Genomic DNA, 19,911 nt, shown 5'->3' with positions numbered 1-19,911 from the left:
ATAATTGGTCCTGTTTTCCAGGAGGAAAAGCTGTTCAATCTCAGTCATACCTGTCTACTTTTATCAAGTGCACAGAAGTTCTAGAAGGGAGAAGTTACACTCCTAGGTGCAGTAATTGGGTCTCCTGCATTCATTTTGTTGCCCACAGTAGGTCAGGAAGTGTCTAGTAAATGTTCATTTCTTCTTCTTAAGTACCCTACTGTCCCTTCCCATTTCCCTTTCCTTTCCTTTGGATGACACATCTATGCCTTTGTTGGAGAGGGAACTATTCCACATAAATACGGTAACTATTTTTTTAATTGTTTATTTATTTGTGTGTGTGTGGCGGGGGAGGGGCAGAGAGAGAGGGAGACACAGAATCCGAAGCAGGCTCCAGGCTCTGAGCTGTCAGCACAGAGCTCAATGCGGTGCATAAACCCATGGATGGCGAGATCATGACCTGAGCCAAAGTCAGATACTTAGCCAATGAGCCACCCAGGCACCCCTAAACATGGTAACTATTATTGTTGTGATAGAAAAATCTGCAGCATAACTATTGAACCACAAACTATATTTTTTTCCGGTAACACCAGCCACGATCTACATTTTAAAAAGTTCATGTCTTCATACGTTATTGTTTGAGGCTATGAATACCAGGAACGGAACAGAGACTAGCTTGAACCCACCCTTTTCAGCAGCAGTTGAACCTAATTAACATGGAAACTCAGCGCAGTGGGCAAACAAGTGGTGTTCAGATGAAATCATGCTCCTTCCCTGAGGCCAGGCATCTAGTCCAGTCTGTAAAATTTAAGGTCTATTGAAGAGAGGTATAGCTTTTTAATTTTTATTAATTTTTTTTGAGTTTGCTTATCTACGGAGAAAGAAAGCATGTGTCTTTAATTTATCTTTTTGTGGATACTTTGCTAGAATCCCAGCTTCATTGAATATTTAGAATGCTTTTGCTTTAAAAGCAGAAACATGTTTGAGTAAGAACTAATTTTTCATCGTGTAGACAAATATTTGAGTAACTGGTGGAAATAATAAATTACCAGCATAAAGTGATTTCATTGCTCTTAAAAGCAAAAAAGCACTCCTGGGAATTTCATGGAAATGACTCCATTTTCATATCACTCCCATGATAGCCATTTGATCTTACTCTGGGGTGGACTGGCATGCAAGTTTATTTTTAATAAGTGAGCACCTACATATTCTCTGGGAAAACCAGTGGAGAAGTGGGTATTGGGGGAAAACAACCAAGATCTAGAAGTGATGATCACGTCCTTGATGCCCTGCCCAACTTTTTAATTTTTGTCTTCAAACAAAACTTGCTTGTAGGAACTGCCTTGAAAGACTATGTTGTTCTTTCCAAGGAGTTTAATGAGTGCTCATTATTTCGACCATTTGCACTTTCCTGTTTCTCAGATTCTAAATGCATAATCCAATTATGGTTTGTGGGTCTGGTTGGAAAACAGTCTGACTAGGGAATTTAAATTTTGAGCCACATTGGTCTTTGGGAGAGAGAACCATTGCTGGATCTGGGATGGTATTAAGGAACTGGATCTCTGAGGGGCGCCTGGATGGCTCAAGTCGATTAAGCATCCGACTTTGGCTCAGGTCATGACTTTGGCTCCGACAAAACATCCGACTTTGGCTCACGGTTCATGGGTTCGAGCCCGGCATTGGGCTTGTGGCAACAGCTCAGAGCCTGGAGCCTGCTTCGGATTCTGTTTCCCTCTCTCTCTGCCCCTCCCCCACTCGTGCTCTGTCCGTCTCTAAAAAATAATAATAAACATTAAAAAAAATTAAAAAAAAAAGAACTTGATCTCTGGGTTCAGGCTGTATGATTTAATCTTAGTTTAGCCCACACCACCTTTGGGTTCTAGGAGAGGGATTTAACCAACTCTTTGCTTAAGCTCTTTGAGCTTCCTCTGCTTCATAAGGTAACAGAGAGGATTAAATGGGCTGATGCATGTGGCATTGGCATATAGCAACATCTGAATACATGTTAACTGACACTATCACGCTGGAAACACAAAAATAATGATTTTCTTGTTTCAGGATTGGTAGAAGAACACTCATAGATGGAGCCAATACATTTGCAATCCAGGTGTGGCTTTTTCTCTAACCTCACACATATGCAAAGCACTCCTTACACACATTACCGAGTTTTCTTTCTCTGGTGCACAGAAATTTTCACCGTGATGCCTCTAGAGTAGGTTAAGAAGTTTATATTCTCTTTTAAGATATTTTCCTTTTATCTGCCCAGTGATAATCATTTCCTGTACTTTGTCTGTGACATCATATTCAAAATATGTTAGTGCCTGGTCTTTCTGGCATTAAGCCAACATCACTGGCCCAGAGTTTCTGAAATCAAAACACAGATTTTACAAAGTCATACTGAAAGTTAGACATAATTTGTGTTAAAGAAAGTAAACAAAGCTGGGTATCCTAAAACACACACCACCCCTCCAAAGATCTAACTTGAATTCAGGTGAAGCTCAAGTAAGTTCTTGCACATTTTTCTGGCATTGATCCTTTTTGACTGGCACTCAAACCTTTCTTTCTAAACGTATCATATTTCTTCAACTGGGGTCTCTGGACCTCATCCACCATTGGGCTTTGTGGGTTTTTCCTAGTGTCTGAAATTAAATGTTTGTCTGGTTATTATTTTTTTTTTTTATTTTGTCCCAGGAAGGCTGTCTTTGGATTTCGTTAGATTCTTACCGGTTCAAAATTTTTGTTTTACCTGAGCTGGCTCTTTACTCTTCCCATACTGATATGCCTTCCATGATCTGGAACCACGTGGCTTATCTCTACCCCTGGATCTTTTCTTTTCTGATATTTAACATTTCTGGCTTCTTGCAGTGCCATTCCCGCCTGCTACACCAGGATTTTACACCATCATCTGTTCTGTTACCACCTCCACAATTTGTGATTTATCCTCATCCCACCTGGATGGTTACTTCCCTCAGAATCAACTCTCTTATTTACTTAAATATATTTTAAAAGGAAAACAGTGGATAGATCATAAAAAGAGTTGAGTATGAAAGTAGGGGAAGACTGTAACATCAGAGAAAAAAATTCTGTCACAGCAGAAATAGAGGCCAAAGACAGGTGATTCCAGAGCTAGGGAAAGAGGAGTGAGTCTGGGACTGGTGACCTCATAAGGCCTGGGGCTGAGAACAAGAGCCATCAGGAAATCAGTGGAAGCTGGGGATGAGCAGCCAGATGTGATGAGTCTGGCTAACCTGTGGGGAAAGGAGATAGTGCTTACATGGGAGAGAATGGGGCACAGGGTAAGAGTGGGAGCTAGAATGTAGAGTTTCTAAGATTGATCCAGGGTATTGGGTGAAAGATGGTGCATAGGGTAAGGCTGTAAATGAGAAAGGAGCTTTGGAAACTGAAGAAAAGATGGAGGCTGAAGAGGGGAAATGGGGGATGGGTGAATGTGGAGACTGAGGTGATACAGGCTGAAGGTTAAAGTTAAAGAGAAGAGGCTGTGGAGAGGGAGTGCAGGATATACCAAAAGGGGGGCGGGAGGAGATACCTTGAAATGGGCAGAGGCAATTGTGTGTGTGTGTGTGTGTGTGTGTGTGTGTGTGTGTTTCATGGGGAGCAGTTACAAAGTAACAAATGGAGATCATCTTCTTAAAAGGACAAACCAGTGTCTTAATCTGTTTTTAAGTCTGGCACAGAAATCTGAAGTGCCAATCTCATATTGGCAGAAAGAGATAAACACTCTACAAACACTACAACACTCCATAAAAGTGCTTGAAAGTGCCACTGTTTGGGTCAGATAGCCAGGAGATACTCAGTCTACCCTGGCAGTATCTCATAGACTAGGGCAGTGGTTCTTGAACCATAGTGCATGGGAATCACCTGGAAGCCTTGTTATAACAAAGGTTCTGGTTCAGCAGGTCTGGATGGGGGTGGGAATTTCTGTTTCTGAAAAGACCCTGTGATGCTGCTGCTGCTGCTGGTTGGGGACCACACTTGGAGAACTATTTGGCAAGGAAAACTGTTCCATGCCTTTTAGAGATTGTTGGAAGTGCTCTTATGCTTCTTTTAGCAGTAGATTGCTATGATATAAAATGAGGTAAGTGAACTTGCCCTTTTAACTCCAAACTTACAAATATAAAACATTTTAAATGTGAAATGAAAACATTTAAAATTACTATTGATTCTCATCAGTGCAACAGTTCAATAAAGAAAAAAAATGTTTTCATTCTCCTCTGTTTCCTGCTTTAATACGGATTCTTAGGTTTGCTTTTTTTTTTCTTTTTTGAGGAAGTATTATTATTTCATATTGAGTCTGTGGTGGCCACTTTATGACACGAGGGAAGGGGAAATGAAGTGGGGACCCAGGAAAATTTTCTTTCCCAACAGTAGAAAGGTGGGGATGGCTAGTGGTGAAGAGGTTTCTGCTGTTGCTGGGCCAGGATGCTCCTCTGGCCTGGCAGCCTTGCCATGGGGGTTGTCGCCTTGGGGCTTACAGCCCTCTGCCCACTTTGGCTGCTCTAGCCTTTCCCCTGGGTCCAGGTCTGAGCTTGGAGTGCAGGGAGGACCCTTTGGGGGAAGGGCAGGGCACCTATCCGGTGCTCAAACAGAACCGAGCTGACTGCATCAGAAACCATTGTGTCACCTTTAGCATTTCTAATGATGAATCCACACAATGCACACATCCCAACAGATGCTGGCAGGGTAAACAAAAGCTTTTGAATATTAGCATAAGGTTCACATTTTTCTTTGCTTAGACTGGACAGAATTGTCCTTGCTCTTGATAAAGGATTCCAGGGATTGAGGCAGTGATTAAGAGAGTTGTTTAATCAGAGAAGGGAGACGGTCCAATCAGTAACTAATAAAAATCAACCACATAAAGGATGTTGGATATTGACTTCTTAGTACTCCTCATTTTCAGCCATCAGCGACCTATGTGTATTGGAAGCTGTAGCTGTCCATTTTTGATGTTTCCCTCTTTAGAAAAGGGAAAAAAAGAGATACCTAGAGCAAATCAGAATGAGAGACTGAGTGCTCAGATGTAGAGCAGTCAGATAAAATGCAGGATGCCCAGTTGAGTTTGAATTTTAGATAGATAATGAATACATTTCTGTATGGGACATTCTTATACTTCTGAAATTGAAATTTAGCTGGACATCTTCTATTTTTATGGGCTAAGTCTGGCAACTCAAGAGAAAAGTTTCTGTTTTGAGAGCAGACTCAACATTCAAGGCTGAGTTACCACTTGTCCTGCTTAATGCCATCCAGAATGTTGAGATTCTCCAAGTACAAAGATGCAAATTCACAAGTGGTATTTGGTATTTATGAATTCATGTGGGTCTTAAGAATTTAGATTTATAATCTTAGAAAAGGAACAAAAAAATTAAGGTTGGTATTGACAGAAAGCCAAAAGTGACTCTTTCTGTACTTTTTATGGCAGTCAGCTAAAGCTGTGATTTGACAGACTGTAACAGTGAGTAACAGATGGGCCACCTTTGGATTATCTGTGCTGTATTCAACACCTCTTTGAACAATAATTATAATTTGTTGGGGGAAAATATCAATTTAAAGGTCAAGTGCTTTCATAAAAAAAGGTGATTATTCAGTATTTTCTACTTTGAACACACCAGGATTCATTGTATTACTGTCTTTTGTGCAGCACATATATGCTGAAAAATGGATCGCTTAATTATATGATTATCTGTCTTCAGGGAGGACATGTGAACATGAATGGGAGCTGTCAAGAGAGGTACATTGCTTTACTTGTGATTCTTAATCTATATCTATAGCCATTACAGGTTACAAGTTGACTTTTAAAACAAATATCTAAAATATAAATTACTTTTACAATGCAAAGTGGGCATTTTGGTGTAAAAGAGCTCCTTGAGCTGAAAAATGGACACATTACATGAGTGAGGCTCCAGGCTCACTCCTTTTTTTTTCCCCTCTGATTTTTAGTCATCAGTCTAGAAGAGGCGCAAGGGAAGACACAGCCTCCTAATTAACTGGGGAGAAAGAGGGGCAAAGGCTATGCAGTTAACCTTTATAATTGAATCACCAATTACAGTGATAGAAAGGAATACCGCTTTGCAGTGAATCAGAATTCTGGGAAAATCTCATGAACATTCCAGGCACTGTGAAAACCAGAAGATTGGAGAAGTTAAGCATATGTGCCAAACTCCATTAATCTCTTTGTGTGTTTTTGTTAGTCCTCTGGGCTTCATTTTGGAGAAGAGGTTCAGTGTACAAGAGAAAATTAAGTCAGTAATGCTGGTGTAAGCTAAAATCAGCAGGGAAGCTGGGTTCAGAGGCAACGACACAGGAGGTAGATGATAAAGGTCTTCTTCTAAAGGTGCAACTAGATGCAGACAGTTCCAAGTGACACCCTTGGTAAACTCTTTCAGTGGTCTCCCAATCTTAGAGCCAGTTAAGCTTTAATTATATATTTTATGACAAACAGTTATGTAGTTGCAGAAGACAGAAAAACAAAATGCTGTCCAACTGTATTAAGGTTGCAGTATATCTACTTACCAAGGGATTCCAACTGAGGATGTTCAGCCCCGAAGATAAAGTCATTGCTTCTGTTTCCAAGAGCGTTTAATGACTTTGAACATCATGTTCAGGGTCAGTTCCTAATATGTAACACCAATCCCCGATCTTGTTCTTGATGGAATGAAAATAATATACACCTTATGTTTCTATATGTCAAATTAATCTAATCCACTTCCTATCCTCATAAACTTATTTACACATGCACCATCTTAGACGGGGTAAATTTGCCAAGAAGAAGAAAAGTCTCCTTGCAAAGCTGAAAATATTTTTACAACCCAAAGGTGAGCACCAGACACACGAAAATAATTCATTTTGTGAAGATCGCCAAGAAAACCTTGTTTTGAAATCCCGGTGCCCGTGATTACATCATGCCAGGTGAAGCATCCACCGATGGAAACAATGGATAGACATTTGCTCTTCTCCAACTCAGCTGTCTGGTTTCAAAGGGCTTTTTGTTTTTATTTTTATTTTTTTGCCTCTCTTGGCTCCGAGTGGCTGCAACACATGGTAAATCTTTAACTTCAAGTGTCCTTCTGTGGTGACCAACTAAAATATTAGCAAAATAAATGTTTTATGGGAAAATGTTGGCAGGAGCCCCAACAGAAACAGGTGGTATTGGGTTATTTCAATATAATGTAATGATACAGCCAGGTTTCCATCTGGACAGCATGTGGTTGGGTCTGCTCAGAGAGAACCAAAGAGTGTGAGTATGCACTGGGGAAAGCAGCGATGCACAAGTGTGCAGCTAGATGGCTACTTTACAAAATAACAGTCTGAGCTCCGGGTCCTCTGGGTTAAATATTTTTACTGTCAAAATCTGAATTTCTTCATAAAATATTAAAGGTGAAGCAAACCTCTGACATGCAATACTGAGCTGTGTAATTATAAGGCAGTTCCTGGAAACCAAAGAGAGTGTGCATTAAAGCAAGGCGTTTATTATAAAAGAGTTCATTACCCTTGGAAGTGAAGACATGTTTTAGAGGGAGCCTCAGAACAGAGAAGCTTTTTAGCAAGGCTTACCATACTATGAAAACAAGGTTCAGCCTTGTTGGTAGGAATGCAATTAGAAAATAAAGAGAGAATGGGATTAGTTCACTGCTAAGGGCCTGATCGTGATCCAAAGCTAAAGAGATGTATCCTTAATTTACCACCAGGGAAGAGTCTTTCTCCCTCTTCCATAAAATTCCTGCTTCAGGCACTTCAAAACACATGGAATTAGGAACACTTGGAACATTTGGTTTTGCACTCAGCTCTCTGCACTGTGTATTCATGCTAAGCTCGATAATAAACTCTTGGCTCAATAACTCCCTATATGTATCCCAGAGAGAGGCATCAAATTATGGCTATGTGCAGAGGTAGATCCTCTTCAGAGGCACTGAGACCTCACTGCCTGGCTCTCTCAGCTCTAGCCAGAGGAAGAAGACAGGAATATGCACATAGAGAGTAAGCAAGTTGGAAGTGGCTTGCAATTTCCTTGATGCCTACTGGAAGAGTCAGGCAGTCATGGGCACCATCTCCCAGGATGAAGGAGTCCCTTTGACTCCTGGGTACTTGGCCAGGAAAGCCTGGCTTCTAGAGAATTAATTGCAGCCACTAATTGATAGTGCAGCAACACGGAGACATTCAAAGCAAAGGTCTAGACGTAAAATCGAAGAGCTGATGGAGAATAGTGATGGAACAGTGAAGGCTCAGCAAGAAGAGATAACGAAGTGAAGAACTTAATGATGAGCCCTCATACCACTTGTACCCAGAGCGGGGGATCCATTCAAAAGGCTCTTGCCTGTTTTACTCAGAGAGTGGACTGCCCTACATTATCTTCTTCATTTTCCTAGATTATTAGAAGAGATGGTGTGATGAGAAACCTGGAAGCTCTGGAGTCAGATTCTTTTACTGTCTCTATTGTGGGGCTGGACTGAGGCTAAGGAGAGAATGGTGCCCTAGAGGACAAGGCAAGTTGTACTGTGGACCCTGGCTTACTTAGGAAAATGGTTTTCTCCATCTGGAGCATACCTGATACGAAACAATAAAGATGCTTTGCTTCTTAGTTCTTTTCTCCAAAATGTGTTGGGTACCAATTGTATGCACCACAGGACTTTGGCTCCTGTGGGGTGCTAGAAGGTGGTGGCAGACACAGTCTTCTTAGTTGAGGAGTTTATGGTCTAAAGAGGGAGAGTGTACAGTCAGAGGGGAACTGAAATTTGAGCTGCCCAAGGGTGTAGGCTCTGTCTTATTCTTCATTTTACTCTCCATCACACAACATATAGTAGATGCTAAAATAAATGCTGAACTGAACTAGACTAAAAGACAGGTGATGGGGTTTGGCGGATATCTGGTCACATGTCTTAGAAATGTCTTTTGAACTCTTTGGTGGGTCTCAATTCCTCTGTGTAGAATGAAGAGTTAGACGACTGGATCTATCTCCCTTCTAGCTCTCAAATCCCTAGGTCCTAAACTGAGAGAATATGGAGAAGACAGTATATACACTGAAGTGCCAATGATTATAGGTAACAAGTCCTACCATTTGTTAATATCTCCTACATTAGGTAGGATTTAATCCCTACCATAAATCTGTAAAGTTAGAAGCTTTGTCTCCATTTTTCAGATGAGTAAACCCATTCTCTTTTCCAAGTTCACACAGCTGATGAGTGTTGGAATTGGGATTCCCCAAACTCAACTATATCTGACTCCAAATACTGTGTTCTTTCCGCTATATATCAAACTGCCTCCCACCTCTGTGCTAAGGAAATATTGAAGTGAATGTAATGATTTAAGAGAGAGGTGGAGAACTTTGTAACCAAGACATGATTTATGTCTCAGAGTTAACTGCTTGGCTTTTTAGCCAGGTGGTGTTTTTTCAGTCTTTAGAGATCATCTGAGATTGGGGCAGGTTACTGAATTAATTGCACAACCATTGAAAACTCTGAGTATCTTGCCTTGGAGTTCTCTCCCTGAGTTCTCTTTTCTCCTGAGTTCTAAACTATCCAGGCCTCCAAATGTAATGACACCGGTTCTTCCTTAAGGAAAAGTAAATACTTTAAGCCATAGAGTAAAGTGAGTGGGCTTCTCCCAGTCAGGGAGGAGGCTGGAGCAGAGTCTGTGTTTTGTAAGTGGGGGAAGCAGTGGTATTGACCTGTGGACCCCCTCTTGCCCTTCCGCTGGCCTGTGGTGGCTTATACTAAGAGGCAGGGGGAGAAAGGGAGGCCAGGAACTTTGTGGAGAAACATAGTGACTCTGGTGTCCCTTGAATTATCATTTGGCTCTACATGGCGTGGTTGAAGTGAGTAAAGCTACCTCACTAAGCTTTAGGCCATTGGGGAAATTGTCTATACAATTCTTCGATGTTGTGGTGACAAAAAATCAGATGCAGATGTAGAATTTGGGTGGTCATTCTGAGAACTTATTGAAAATATTGCTAATGACTAATATTTATGAGCACTTAATATGTGCAGGGTCTTATGCTAAGTGGTTTTCAGGTGAGAAAATTGAAGCTTAAGAAGGTTGGGTAACTGGCCAGAGGTCATAGGAGGTAGGAAGGGTGAATCCAAATCAGTTCCGTCTTGAGTCTAAAACTCAACCTCTTAATCATTATGCTTAAGTTATAGCCCAAATGTAGTGCTGTATAAATAAGGTAGTGAATGTATGTGGTACCAGTGGGGTAAGTTGGGACTCATGGATAAAATCATTTAGTCTGGATTAGAGGGGCCTTTCTTTTTGCCATGGCGAAATAAGTTTCAGATGTATTAAATATGAGAGCTAAAAACAAAAGCAAAACACAAATCAGTAGATGCAATGGCAGAAGTTCGTAAATATAATAAGTGATGTTACAAGGCAAAGAAGGACTTTATGAAAATAATTTAAAAATATGACAGAAGATGGATAGATTTGGCCACAAAAACCCTCCAACATTTCTAAATATCAAAACTATGAGGAAAGTTGAAAGACAACTGGGGGAAATGTGTATAGTCTTTGTCAGTAAAAGGTGCATATCCCTAAAATATACTGCTTTCTTACCAACCAAATAAAGAGACAAACACTCCAATAGAAAAAAGGTTAAGATCATGAATAAATAATTAACTTCTCTGTTAATAGAGAAGAAATACAAATGGACAATCAGCAAATTAATATAGGCTTAGTCTCACTAGCAATAAAAAATTAAATTTTAATTCATACGTCTTTTTTTTAGTTGTCAAAGAGAAAATAAGCTGATAAGGACATTAGTGAAATTCAACACACTTTGGGACATTTTCATGTATTTATGGCAGATTGTACTTGTACAACTTATCTGTAAGGCATTTGTCTGACATGTATCAATGTTTTAAATTTGTTCACACTCTTTGTCCTAAATTCTACATCTAGTAATTTGTTCAAGAAAAATCATGTTAATAAATGTATGCAATGGCTTCCCTCTAAGGACAGGTATTGAAAAATTAGAAACAATCAGAATACTCAATATTAGAGAATGGTTAATTTAAATTTTTTACTTTCATCTGAACAGTAAGGAATCTAATAGAATTTATCCAGTTACTCAAAATAACTTTGCAGAATATTTGATGCCATGGAAAAATGTTTAGTATGCATTCCTTAGTGAAAAAGTAGACTACTAAATGATATACATTTTTTCTAGAAATTATATGTTTACACATTTCCTAAAATGACTAGGAAAAAAAGACACAAAAATGTTAATAGGGTTTATCTCTCTGACCAAGGAGATTATACACACACACACACACACACACACACACACACGTGTATATGTATATATATTATGTACATATATATATACATTTTTTTCCTTTTTGGTGTTTTTTTTTTTGGTAATTTTAAAATATTTTACATGTATTTTTTGTAACCCAGAACAAAATGGTATTAAAAAGTAGACTGCCTATTTTCTATATGGTTTCCTAAGACATGGTGTGTTTGTGTGTGTGGGAGGGCTAAGGACCAAGTGCTATGAAATATATCACCTGAAATATTGCTTTCATTTCTAGTGTGTTATTACGGTTTTGGGAAACCTAGTGTATTCTAAGGAGCAAAAAATGCATGTGGACGCAATTTTACTTTGAGGATTCCAAGTTAAGGCAGAGAGCTATTAATTTATTGCATATATGAATATAAAAACTAGACAACAAGATGTTAACTTGACCTGTGAAGTGGATTCACTTATGGAAGCAGAGGTCGGCACGGGTCTCTCCACACCTTCCAGTGCGAATTGGACTGACATCTGGATTCTCTTACATTCACATTTTCAGTTTTCAAGTCCCACTCCACCTTATTTAACCAGATTGAAATTTAGGACTAGAGTTTAGTAATTAACTAATGTGTGTGTGTATGAGTGTGTGTGTGTGTGTGTGTGTGTGTGTGTGTGTGTGATTATATGTGAGGAGATGGGCATTACAAGCTTTTTGTTTTGTCCTTTTGAGGTGAAGCTTATTGCTTTGATTAGTTAATGTTCTAATTTGGGTTGAGTTTATCAGCTCTGTTTATGATCACTTTTTCAAGAGTTTAATTAACTACTTACAGAAAAAATCTACTATGCCATGCAAATTCATGCCTCATTAAATCCTGGCTGGAGACCGTTTAAGGCAGGACTGGGATCTCCTTGCTAGTGGTCTACTGGCCCCACTGTCTTCTGTAGTTCTAGGGCTAGGAAGTAGAATTCTGGATTGCTGAACCCCAGAATCAGAACCCTGAGCTTTTAGAGTATGTTCTAGAGGTCCAACAGAATGTTTAGCTATTACCGTGGTCAGGGAAGGATTACTAGGCAGTTGGTAGAGTTCATTTGATACAGTCTTATATTATCTTTGGAGAATTCAGAACAACTAATGACTCTTTGCCTCTCCCTCCAACCAGGTGTTTTTCTGGTAGTGTTTTTATTTTGTATTTGTATTCCTTTGCAGTTTTCTCTGTTAGATGTCAATCTGTGTTCAAATGAGCCATTTTATCTAATCAAATAGAGGTATCTTAAATTTTATCTCTTATATCTAGATAAGAACAAGTCCACCCAGCTGTTACATCTGCCCACATTAAAAAACAAAACAAAACAAAACAAACAAGTATTCTGAGCACTTGGGTGGCTCAGTTAGTTAAGCATCTGACTTTGGCTCAGGTCATGATCTCACAGTTCGTGAGTTCAAGTCCCACATCAGGTGAGCTCCAGACCTGGCTTTGGGTGAGCATGATCCCTGCTTCGGGTGAGCCCTTCTTCCCTCTCTTCCTCTCCCTCCCTCTTTCTCTCTCTCTCTGTGCCCCTTATGGGATTCTCTCTCCCTCTTTCCTTCTTTCTCTCTGCCCCTCACTCATGTATGTCCTCTCTCTCTGAAAAACAAAAACAAAACCAAACCCAAATAATTTTTTTATCATTTTATAAAGATTTTAAATAACACTAGAATAGACATAGGAGACTAGCCCGTTTGCCCTCTTGAAGTTTGCTCGACAATTAATTTCTACCTGTTAAGTGTCATATGATCCATGTTATACCAGCAATGTAAGATAAGAAAGTTAAGACAACATGGAAATGTTTGTGTGAGTCAGTATTGGATGACTTATGAAAGTTCAGATAGATTCCATCTGTTTTTTTCCTCTGTACACTAGTTACCTAAAGTGTCATATATGGGAAGGGAAACTAACTAGGATTTGGATTTTTTTTTGGATTTATATATTTCTCTAGTGCTGAATGGTGATATTCTCAAGTCAGACCATCTCAGTTGCTCTTTGTGGGAGCAAGAAATGGTGCAGTATGTTTAATTTGGCAGCCAAGAACCAGTGAACCACACCAGTGGCAGAGTGGTATGGAAGCTCTTTGCTCTGGCTTGAAAAATGCAAGCACCTTCTGCTAGATAAATCAATGTGGAGTGGCCCCAAATCAAGTGCCTTCATATCAAAGTGAGTGGACTTCATTTTAGATCTATGGGGAGAAGAGAAAGTCTAGAGGATTGGAGAAAATCCAAACCAGTTCATCAGCCCTTAATGTTTTCAAGAACATTTTATTTTGCTGCAGTATCTAGTACAGGGTTGAAGGCTGCCTTGGTGAGGGATGAAAAGCAGAGTTATTTAGGACTGGTGACTTCATAAACTTTAGAATATGGACCCAATTAAGCTAAAGACCTTGAGAAAGGTGTGCCTTTAGGGTATTTATTACAAGTCTAGAGTATTATAAAATTAAATAAATCCTTCTCTCTAGAAGGAACATCCACATTTGTGGCCATCTATAAGAAACATACTGATTTATTAATAACTTTGTGTTGGAAAGCTCAGCTCTTCACATTTTTAGCACAGATCTGGAACACTGTTCTTCCAGGGTCCTTTGTGAATAGTGGAAGTCTATTTGGGATGTGTATAAGAATGCAAGGTGAATTGCATTTCTCTAATAGTAATTAGGTCAGGAATAACAGTAGCTCATATAAATTATGAGTTTTTCTTTTTCATGTAAAAGAAGTCTGAAGATAAGCACTAGGCTAATGTCATGACCTTGTGGTGTCCTCAGAGTCCTAGGTTCTTTCCAGCTTCCTGTTCCTTCATCAAGAGGATGGCTTCCGTCCCTGGAGATGCTTCTTGGTCCAAGATAACTACTGGAGCTGTAGTTATCATCACTTCCATGCCTATGTAGGGGATGAAGGGCGAAACGAGGAGATCCTAGCTGTCTGTCTCTTTCTTAAGAGAAAATCTCTTCTTGTAACTCATTTTCAACAATATCCATCTACACATCATTGGTCACTCTGACCTGTAAGGGCATATTTTAGCCAGGCAATCCCAACTGGATTCTTTTACCAAGGAAGAAGGGAGAATATACACTGATTGGGCTATTAGCATCTGACAAATCAGGAGTGCCAGGAACCTATGTGAGGCACTTCCTGAGCAAACCTGCCTGCTCCCACTTCTGATCCTGAAGGCTTTAACACCCTTTCTCAATAAATTCAGAGCCTCCCAGCATCCTGTGTGATACAAGACTAGTTCATCTATACAATAGGCACCCTCAGAAAGGTTTACCAGGGGCCCCGGGGTGGCTCAATTGGTTAAGCATCTGACTCTTATTTTTGGCTCAGGCCATGATCCCACAGTCGTGAGATTGAGCCCCATGTTGGGTTCCATGTGTTGACGGTGTGGAAATTGCTTGGGATTCTCTATCCCTCTCTCTCTCTCTCTGCTCCTCCCCTGCTCATGCTTTTTCTCATAATAACTAAACTTTGAAAAAAAAATTAAGTGCTTCTTTTTGAGAGAGAGAGAGAGGGAGAACTGGGGAGGGGCAGAGAAAGAGGAAGTCAGAGGATCTAAAGCAGGCTCTGCACTGTCAACACAGAGCCCGATGCGGGGCTTGAAGTCCCCAACTGTGAGATCATGACCTGAGCCTAAGTCAGGCACTTAACTGACTGAGCCACCCAGACACCCCAATAAACTTTTTTTAATGTTTATTTATTTTTGAGAGAGACCGAGCGTGAGTGGGGGAGGGACAGAGAGAGAGAGACAGACAGACAGACAGACAGACAGAGAGACAGAGACAGAATCTGAAACAGGCTCCAGGCTCTGAGCTGTCAGCACAGAGCCTGATGCGGGGTGAAACTCGCGAACCGTGAGATCATGACCTGAGCTGAAGTTGGACCCTTAACTGACTGAGCCGCCCAGGTGCCCCAACTTTTTTTTAAAAAAGGTTTACCTTGGGGAGCCTGGGTGGCTCAGTTGGCTGAGCATCTGGCTTTGGCTCAGGTCATGATCTCATGGCCCATGGGTTTGAGTCCCGTGTCGGGCTCTGTGCTGACAGCTCAGAGCTTGGAGCCTGCTTCCGGTTCTGTGTCTCCCCCTGTCTCTGCCTCTCCACCACTCGTGTTCTCTCTCAAAAACTAAATAAACATAAAAAATAAATAAAAATTAAAAAGGTTTACCAATTGGCTGTGGGATACACAACAATCTAAAGAGGAAGGCAAAATAAAAAATAAAAAGGTTTACCAATTGGCTGTGGGATACACAGCAATCTAAAGAGGAAGGCAAATTGGCCCTGGGTGCTGGAAGTAGACATCAAAGGCAAGAGTGTAAAAACACAATTTGAAATATTGTCATTGATGTAGCCAGTTCACCTAGGACAACAGGATGTGGACATGGTTAAGTCTCAGATCTCTGATTTATCCCCAGCACAGGAGTTTCCAGACTAATAGCCACTTTTTACTGCACACTTAATAGGGCCAGGTGCTAACCATCCATTATACCTAATCCTCATATGACCTTGCATGGGAGACATTGATATCCCAGTTTTTCAGCTAGGGAAATTGGAAGTCAGGGGGTTAGATCACTTACTCAAGTCACACAGCTCATAAGAGCAAGAGTAGGGAGGTGGACCCACATCTCTGACATCAAATCTGTGTCTCTCTCCTCTGTAGCAGGCTGGCGATTGGATGCTGGTTTAGGAAAGACACTGAGATTCTGTAGAAAAAAATTTGATGGCCTTGTTCTCATGATGGGAAGTGGTACTTAGGATGGGTTGAAGTATCCCTGCTCCTGATTGATGGCAACTGTTCCCTGACCATTCTCCATTGCACCCCAGGTCCACTGTTGGGTGTTCAGAGAAGTGAATTCCTGGCCTCTTATTTTCCTTGTTGGGTCACATTTTGTGCTACCTTCATCCCCATGTGTCACTCTAGAATGGAGAAAGGCATCATAAAAGCAATCAGTATATATTCTCATATTTTTTCTTCATCTAAAAAGATGAAGTCATGGCATATGGTCAGATTGCCAGCACTGTTAATAATAAACCTCATATAATTAAGCACTGATTTATTCCTTTATATAAGTGAAACAAATTGCTTTAACTGCTTTGCTCAAGACCATCCAGTCAGATGGATTATGAATAGGAAGTTGAAACTAAAAATTATGGGTGCTCATATTTCACTGTGGTGGAGGTTTATTGGAGGCACAATTAGAACCCTAACTAAATGTGTCCTGTGTCCCTTTTGATGGAGAGATCAGATATTAATCTGGGGATATGACTAATTCTCAACACAGCTGCTCTCCTTGCTCTAATATTCCTGCTTTAGGTTCAAAACCTGGAAACATGTTTAAAAAATTGATCAGAGCTTATAATAGCAATAATCACCTTGAAATTGGTTGTTACTCTGGTTAATGAACTGAGTAGTAGAGCATAAGCCTCCCTCTGTGTCCCTCAGGCCTTTAACTAACAAGCTGGTTGTTAACCACTGGGTTTATTAAAAAAAAGAAAGCTCTCTTTAGGGGACTGAACTGGGAAAAAGTAGGAGGCTGAATATTTTCACTCATGATCCTTTGACAGCATCAGCCACCTCCAGCAGCCAGACCCCTCTCCCACCAGAGCCAAGGCTGGGATGACCCAATGGAGATGCCCAAAGAGTGGTCCAGGAGCTTTTTTGAAATGCGAAATCTCAAGTGCCATCCCAGACCTGCGGCACAAGGGTGTGTATTTTAATAAGATCCCCTGCTGAAGAAGCCCTGAGCTGGGTGACTCCCCTTGCTCCAAGCCCCAATTTATAAAACTGGGACCTCATATCACAGGCTTCTCTGCAGACTCTCATAAGGTCTCAGCAGACCCACTGTTTCTGACCTCAACTGAATCCCCACAGAATAAGGCAACATGCACCAAAGCATGGATCATGACAACTACTGGGGAATAGACCCTTCATAAATAGCTATTTAAGAAAGCTATTTCCCCAAAACTCATCTCCTTTTAAGGAAGAATTTCTTACAGAAAGGAGAAGCCCGGCTTTGTAAGGGTGCTGGGATTGTCAGGCAGCCTCAAGTGGTCAAGGCAGTCCCTGTGGTTCAGATGTTATCAAGTAAGGGACTCACACTCTTAGAATGGTTTTGTTCTAATTTGATATCTTAGTGGTTAGATTAGACCTCTTGCCCTTCATTTAAATGCCACTGACAAAATTACTTGCTTAATGTCTGAAGAGAAACGCTCCTTTTCATAGAGCCTGCGGACTTCCCAAGACCCCTAAGCAACCCTTTCCAAGTGAGTGGGGTTCAACTCTATGCTCTGCTTCAGGTCTAATGAGCTGCTGTTTTATTTCTTTGCTCTGTTTCCTTTTCTAACTGTCCAGGGCAAAAGATTTCCTCAAAACCTTAATGAAACCCAAATCACAGACTATGTTTTATTGATGTGCGTGCCACTGTTCTGGAATGGTGGGATGATAGGTGAAGGGAGCAGCTTCAGGGAGCCGTGGAAGGCTGTGGGAATGACGTCATGGGCTAGGGAGGCTGTGAGCAGTTGGGGGAGAGATTCTCCTGCAGTTTGGCGTCCACAGATAAGCCTGGGAGTAAAAAGTGACATCATCTGGGTTAAGCAGAGCATTGGAGATACGAAATATGAGGAGCCAGCTGGGGCCAATCCACTTCCTCACTCAGACCCCCAGAGTCACTTAGGTTGTAAGTCAGGCTCCGTGAAAAGACGCTGGGGTGAGCTGTGCACAGCAGTCCTACCAGGATGTCATTTCCCCACCGCTCTTGATAGAAACCACCTCTCCCCTTCCCTTCACTTCCTTTGTGGTTTTTGTAGGTGTTGGGTCACTCGGTGTGTATGCTGCCCTCCTCCCAGATTTACTGGAATTTAATTTTTTTCACTCTAAGGAAGGTAGCCCCTTAATGACCCCTTGTTTCCTTAAAAGGAGGGATACCTTTTATGATTTGTTGGTTGTGAACTGGATAATAATGTGATTCTAGGTTACTTTTCACCCATCATGATTCTTTAAAAATTTTAAGTTACAAAGAAGTCTCATTTTGTACTTCTGCATTGCAAATTTTTAGGAATCCAAGCAAAACAGCCTGTCTTTCAATCTGTGTTGTATTCTGTAAGACATTTCATTTTCTTTAACGCACATTGTGCCTTTTCTCTTTTTTCAAAACTGGAGATTTGTAGACAGTTGCACAGTGTTGGATTTAGAAGGACCCTGTGTGGGAGCTAGTCCAGCTCTCTCATGTAATAGAAGTGGAGCTCTAGCTTTAGTGGGGTTGCAACTTACACCAGGTCACAAAACTAGTTGGTGCCAGTGTTAGAATCCTGTTTCTCCTTTCTTATACTGGATTTTGAAAATTGTACAACGAAAGAATACTTAGAAGGAAATTCATTCTTTGTCCAAAATGTAGCAATTCCCTCCCTCCCAATACTCTCCCCACCCTGCCCATTGCCATTTATCTATAGATTTTTTTGCCCATTCAGAAATTTAAAAATATAAACAAATTAAATTTATTAGTGCTTTTCTTTATGTTGCCTATGCATTTTTGTCATATTTAGGAATGTCTGTTATACTCTAAAGTTATTTTGAAAAATGTTTTTTTCTAGTGCATTTATATATCATAGAAAGGGCTTATAAAGTAGCAAACTGCTACCACTCTATACCTCCCTTGCCTTTCTTTGTTTTCATGGCACTTGTTATTCTAGACCTAATGGAATGTATCACAAAAGGAAGGACTTTGTTTTGTCCTTTACAGGACTTTGTCCATAGTGGATACGTCAGAAGTTTTCATTGTTGAAATATTTTGTGGGGTTTTTTTTGCCACATTTAAATGCACTTGGAATTTATTTTACAGTAAGGAATAAGGTAGGTCTTCAATTCTACTTCTTCTTCCCCCTTTAAGTATCTCCCTTTTTGTCTTTGGTCAACTTTTTCATTAGTAAGTTCATTCTTTCCCCATGAATTTGAAATATCATTTTTATCACATAATACCTACCTGAAATTATTTGAGGACTATGCCTCATAAATATCCTAGCTTCTTTAATGTGTTTTTCTCCAGTTAAGATTATTGTGTGTGTCATTTTATCGAATCCTCCTGATTTCCCTACCCTTTTGGTTGTTTTGATTGGGATTGGACCCTACTCCTTCTGACTCATAGTCTAGGAGTAGTACTCCTGGACTAAATTAGCTTGGAATATAAAAGAAGGCATCTGAAGAATAAAGAAAATCATTATCCCCAACAGGATTAGATGTCTGAATTCAGAAATAACCAATGGAGTTGCATTTATTGAAGATACACTATCATATTTCATTGAATGAAAGATAACATTAATTACAAAACATTGCTTTATGTACCATTAGAAATTTTAAAAGAGAGGTGCCTGGGTGGCTCAGTAGTTTAAGCATTGGCTCAGGTCATGATCTCATGGCTCGTGAGTTTGAGCCCCACATCAGGCTCTGTGCTGGCAGTTCAGAGCCTGGAGCCTGCTTCAGATTCTGTGTCTCCCTCTGTCTGCCCCTTCCCTGCTCACGCTCTGTCTCTCTCTCCTTTAATGTTTTAAATAAACGTTAAAAAAATTTTTTTTAAAGAAATTTTAAAAGATTGTCAAGTTAACTATGTAATACCATCAATTGTAAGATGCATTCACTTTCAAAGATGTTAAAATGTGAACAAAAATGTGTCTTAGAATCA

General features: G+C 40.3%; 1 long non-coding RNA gene across 1 annotated transcript; it reads right to left on the bottom strand.

Moving 5' to 3' along the window:
• Positions 1 to 1,803: 1,803 nt before the first annotated feature.
• LOC122466988 lies at positions 1,804 to 12,160 on the bottom strand. Its single transcript, XR_006292808.1, has 4 exons — positions 12,047 to 12,160; positions 8,539 to 8,687; positions 6,508 to 6,639; positions 1,804 to 2,343 (listed from the first exon to the last, which is right to left on the bottom strand). It is a non-coding gene; the product is annotated as an uncharacterized LOC122466988 (long non-coding RNA).
• Between the last annotated feature and the right edge of the window lie 7,751 nt (positions 12,161 to 19,911).

The sequence above is a fragment of the Prionailurus bengalensis genome, chromosome A3, assembly GCF_016509475.1.
Source record: "Prionailurus bengalensis isolate Pbe53 chromosome A3, Fcat_Pben_1.1_paternal_pri, whole genome shotgun sequence".
Classification (NCBI taxonomy): Eukaryota; Metazoa; Chordata; class Mammalia; order Carnivora; family Felidae; genus Prionailurus; species Prionailurus bengalensis.
The sequence above is the reverse complement of the archived record's forward strand: the minus strand, read 5'-3'. Positions and strand labels throughout refer to the sequence as shown.